The sequence below is a fragment of the Xenopus laevis genome, chromosome 2S, assembly GCF_017654675.1.
Source record: "Xenopus laevis strain J_2021 chromosome 2S, Xenopus_laevis_v10.1, whole genome shotgun sequence".
Lineage (NCBI taxonomy): Eukaryota > Metazoa > Chordata > Amphibia > Anura > Pipidae > Xenopus > Xenopus laevis.
In genome coordinates this window covers 74,090,944-74,096,631 of record NC_054374.1, presented here as the reverse complement: position 1 = coordinate 74,096,631, position 5,688 = coordinate 74,090,944, and the positions used below count along the sequence as shown (strand labels likewise).

Genomic DNA, 5,688 nt, shown 5'->3' with positions numbered 1-5,688 from the left:
AAATGTACGCTCTTTTTCAGCCTATCCCCCTTAAAAAAGGAAAAGATGTCAGAGTTTTTTGGGACTTAGAAAAAATTTCAACTTTTTTTGAAGCAAGCCCTATCTACTCTATTGCACTTCGCCTGGTCTCAGTTGGCGAAGGCAAGTCTGGCACAAGAGTTAACGTTCATGAAAATCCGCCAGTTAGGGAATTAGCGTAGTTACGTCCCTTCGCCATAGCGCAACTTCTCCTGGCGTAATGGTGCGAACTAGCGCTAGAGTAGGTCCACTTCGCTAGCGAATTTACACCAGCGCCCGTTAGTAAATCGGCGAAGTAACAAAATGACGTGACGCTGGCGAATTTGCGCTAGCGTTAGCCACTTCGCGCTTTAGTGAATTTGCCCCTAAGACTATATATATATATATATATATATATATATATATATATATATATATATATATATATATATATATATATATATATATATATATATATGCTTCCATAATGGTAGGCAAGTTGCCAGGATCACAAAAATGGCATTAAATGGGGCTTTCCCTCTATTTTGTTTCACACAAGAAAATTTGGACTGGGTACTTTTTCTTCACAAGGTAACACAAAATATATTTGTCTTACATCTGACATTCACCCCAGGACCTTATACAAAATATCAACTTGTTAACCATAATTCATCATCCAACATCAACTTCTTTCCCAATCAGATAACTTGGCTATATTCCACCTCTTCACTGACCATGTTCTCTCCAGGCATCTACTCTACTATTTCCATGCAAAAACCAGCATTAGCTTCAACACCTACTATGATTTAGACATGTACCATTAAATTAACCAGCTAGGAGTCAACATTAACCACTTTTCTGCCAGAAACCTTAGGCTCTCATACACCAAATGTAACCTAGGAAAATAGAATAATGGTAAAGCTGAGTTAATAATTTGGGGGAAATAGTATGAAGAACTGCTAAGGCATAGAGCTGCATGGAGGCAGTGGCCAGCAGACTTGTTCAGGCAGCATCGGAGACATGTTTCCTTGAAAGTGTAGGCCAGCTGGGAATCCAAGTAAGTTGTTCAGAAAGATTGAATAATTGGATAACTATTAGGGTAGAGTTAAAAGTGTTAAAAAAAGATTTGGCATGAATTAGATGGGGACTGAAAGAAATGAAACCTTTTTATTATTAGGGGGAAGATTTATTATGTGGTGTAAACAAATGGCGGAATAATTTGCCACACATTGCTAGGCATCGCTGTGTAAACAGTGGCGTAATTGTTTTCTTTTTTTTAACACTTTCTCTTTGAGCAACATCTGCGGGAACTTGCTTACAGTGGTCTGAAGAAGTGTAAAATAACAGCAGCAAATCTGGCATTCACATGGTGTAAAATAAACACACCTTGATATATTACCTTATATATACCTTTATTTTTATTTTTTTACACAGCATAATAAATAGTCCCCTCAATGTTGTGCAAACTGATTGCCAATCAAGGTCAAACTAGGCTTTTGTGGTTTAGTATTCTCATGAAAGCATAGAAACTGGGGATGCACCAAATCCACTATTTTAGGATTCAAACAAATCCTTTATGAAATAAGCTGCTGTATACTGAACCATAATCTGCATATGTAAATTAGGGAAACTAACACAAGCTTTTTACTTGTATGTGTGACACAGTCACATGGTTTTTGGATAGGGTTCAGCCAGACACTTGGATTTGGCTGAATTGGAATCCTTCTGAAAAGGCAGAATCTTAGCTGAATCCTAGATTCGATGCATCCCTAATAGAAACCAATGAGCTGCCTGTACCTCATGCAGACTTGCCTTCTGGAAATCCCTAACCATTTTTCTGTTTTATATCTGGGACTCATTTTGGGAGAATGGTATAACTGATCTGTAGGCACTGAGAAGGAATGAACTGACCATTTCTTTCCTTGTTTATAATATATTTTAGATACCTATGAAAAAGAGAGGTGAGTATGTTGAAATATAAATTTCCATGTATAGGTTAAAAATTAAAAGTTCACCTATTCACCACATGGCATTCTTCTTAATGTTCTAGGAAAGAATAGTTTTACTCAGTGAAGTCTAAAGAATCACATGGAAGCCAGCTGGTAAATATGATTTGTATCTGGGAGAACAAAGATATTCAGTGCTTTCTGTCTTTTAATGTGTTTACTTCTCATGAGTGATTCAGTACAAAAATGAAGAATTACCTATTCCATGCTTTTTACATTACAGGTCATGTAACTTCTTATTTCTCTGAGGGATCTTAAAGTGCTAAAGGTAAGTGCATCTGCCTGAGTTGAGGAAGATGAAATAAAGTTTCCATACATCATATTAAGATTATTTTAAACACCACTTAAAATGTACTCCTTTATGAAGCAAGAGCAAGGTGCATAATTCAAATGCTATCCAATGCAGCTTTATTTAGCAGAATGCCAGAATATACTCTGAGTGTGCATTGGTAAAGCATTTGCAATTTATGCTTGCATCAATGAGGGGGGAAATTGTAATTTCTGGTGTGGTGTTTGCTGTGCCCTAAACGGAATTGGCTTGTGATTAGTTTGGTGCAAGTCAGTTGTATTTTTGTAGACAACACACAAAGGGAACCCTGGACTAAGACTTCCTCAAGGCAGGTGTCAATTTAAGACCACCTTGAATCTGTGCATTTTATACTTTGTTCAGCAAAGTTGATACAAACAAATTTATTGCAAAACACAAGTATACCGGAACATGAATTGATACAAGTACCTGTGAGAATACCATTTGCTTTTGACATTTGCAATCAACCTTGCATTAGTAAATGAGCCAGAGAATGTAATGTTCACATACAGACTTTCCTTGTATACTGGCCTTATGAGATTCCCCTAACCAAACAACATCAGTCTACTTCATAGTTTTATGGTTTTAGAATAAAAACAATCTTATGGGTAATTCTGCAGGTAAGGAGATACCTTGTGAACATTGCTTTGGACTATATTGAGGTCCCCAAATTATGGAACAATTTTAAAACCCCCCATTGTATGAAGTAGAATAAAATCATGGCAGCTTTTATGAGGAAATTCCCCTTCTGTGGGCAGTGGCAAAGTAGCCAGCTCTAAGGGGTCATTTAATAAAAGGCGCTAAATCTGCCCAGGAGCAGTAATCCATAGCGACCAATCAGCAGGTAGGATTTACTGGTCACCTGCTTAAAAGCAAACCTCTTATTGGTTGCTCTGGGTTACTGCTACTGGGCAAACTTAGTGACTTTTATTACATATGGGGGTAAGTGTTTTGTTGTATGAGCATTTTCCAGCTCTGTGCATTAGGTGGCAGAACACTCAGAATCCCCCAATTTAATTTTATGGGTATTACATGAACTATTTAACTTGCAGGTCAGACTAGTGGTCCCTTTTTCCATCCATAATAATGTACATAATGAATTTATGCGCCATATGCAAATTTGTGATGAATTTCGCCACCTGCAAATGCAGCGAAAATTCTCGGGCAAATTCCCTCCCTGGGGTAAAAAATATAATTAATTGGCACCCATTGACCTTAATATGTGTCAGAATTGTCTCCGGCGTCAAAATTCGTGTTTCACTAGTTTTTTCGCTGAAGCGAAACGGGCAAAATTCGCCCATCAATGCTTTACTAAGATGAGATCCACTGCACTCACCCAGTTTAAATATATTAAGGACATTAAACATTATCCCCCATATGTAATAATATAAAGCACAAAGTCTGACCAGGAGCAGTAACCCATAGCAATCAAGAAGATGTTTGAATATAAATCGGTGACCAGGAAATTCTGCTTGTTGTTTGCTATATGTTACTGCAGACGGCAATCTTCGTGCCTTTTATTACATAAACCCTTTTGTACATTGAGCTACTTAAAAATGCCCTCCTTTTTAAACAAAATGGATTGTTTTCAAAATATTGCAGTATTTTGAAGCTAACCAACTAAGTTATAACGGGTCTGGCTAATCCTACACTCAATTTCATATGATTCATTAAGAATTCTACTGCTTCATTCTGCATACTTAGTTTACAGGGACTACATGTAACTTGATTTTTAAGTTTAAAGCTTCCAAATGTTCACCCTTTTTATTGGCCACCACTCGGACTGTAGCTGGAACTGATGGGAGCTACAATATGGAGCTGACCACTTCTCTCCCAAGAAAAAAAAAATTGGATCAGAGGGTGGGAGGAAAAGAAATAAATATGTGCCTCTCCAACCTCTCCTGTCAATAAGATAGTGCACTTCAGAAAATGGCGTGGCAGAGCAGGTACAGAGAGGAGCTGGGTGATGCTGCAATAAGTTTAACCACAACAGTTATACAGGCAAAGTCAAGAGATCATCTGCACTCATTCATTATTGAATATATCAATATATTAAAGTCATTATGACATATTTTGTGCATTAATCTACTAAAACATACCCCCCACTTTAAACAAAATATTGCACCCTGCCTATTGTAATTTTTCTGCGGAGTACAACTTTTTTTTTTTATATATTATATTTTTTATAATATTTCTTATAGGAAAAATGGGGACACCAGATTATTTTGTTGCCCATTCACTGATCAGGAAATACATTTTGATTGTCAAAACTATGCCCATGATTTGATATAGGAATTCTGTAAGAAAGTTAAAGCACGATGATTTACATTTGTGCACAATGTAGATTGTGTATTTTAAAACACAAGTCATTGACAATAATGTGACGAATATTTGATGCATATTTTGTATTGGTGTGAATTATCAATATCTCTGTTACTACTTTTCTTGCATTAATATTATTTTGCTATAGAATGCTCTATTACCAGATGCTTGATTATTTTATCAAAAAATTTGATCTAGGCTGCATTATATACAACTAAATTAACATTTAGTGGTATGTAATAATTTTGTTTTGTTTTATTCTTTAGGGTTTTTCTCCTGTAGGTTACATTGTGGAATTTATACCATTATCTGGTTGCTAGGGTCATACTTATCCTAACAACTGAGAAGTGGCTTGAATGACACTTAGGAAGAGCAGGAGAGACTCTGGATAGAAAGTGATATGCAGTATTTTAATAAATTAAAATCTGCAAGTTTGTGAATTTGGAAGCACCTTCCACCAAATGAGAAACAACAAATGGTGTGCAGGGTCAAGTAGAATACCATTGAACGTTAAGTTTTATTTTTTGGTTAGTGGGAATCAATGAATACTGTATGGGGGGTGCAATTTCAGAGGTCATTCTTTTTTTTAAGGGCTCTAATGAATTAAAATGTAGCCTCACAATTAAGCTAACCAGACTGGAGAGAGGCAAAAAAAAAACCTACAAAAAAGTCCAGTTGTCTCAGATTAACAAAGTCTTAAGGTGGCCATACACGGGCCGATAAAAGCTGCCGACAGACTGTGTCGGCAGCTTATTGGCCCGTGTATGGGGGCCCCCGACGGGCTTCCCCGATCGAGATCTGGCCGAAAGTCGGCCAGATCTTGATCGGATGGGTTTAAAAATCCCGTCAGATCGCGGTCGCATCTGTTCGTTGATGCGGTCCCGCGATCCCACCGCCCGTATGCCGAATGCTAGGATCCGATCGTTGGGCCCTAGGGCCCACGATCGGATCTGCCCGATATTGCCCACCTCAAGGTGGGCATATCGGAGGGAGATCCGCTCGTTTGGCGACATCGCCAAACGAGCGGATCTATCCATGTATGGCCACCTTAACTCG

The 5,688-nt window shown here is 37.7% G+C and overlaps 1 long non-coding RNA gene across 1 annotated transcript; it reads left to right on the top strand.

Annotated features, from left to right (window-relative positions):
* Positions 1 to 408: 408 nt before the first annotated feature.
* LOC121400596 lies at positions 409 to 5,235 on the top strand. Its single transcript, XR_005965843.1, has 2 exons — positions 409 to 2,099; positions 2,227 to 5,235. It is a non-coding gene; the product is annotated as an uncharacterized LOC121400596 (long non-coding RNA).
* The last annotated feature ends 453 nt before the right edge of the window (positions 5,236 to 5,688 follow it).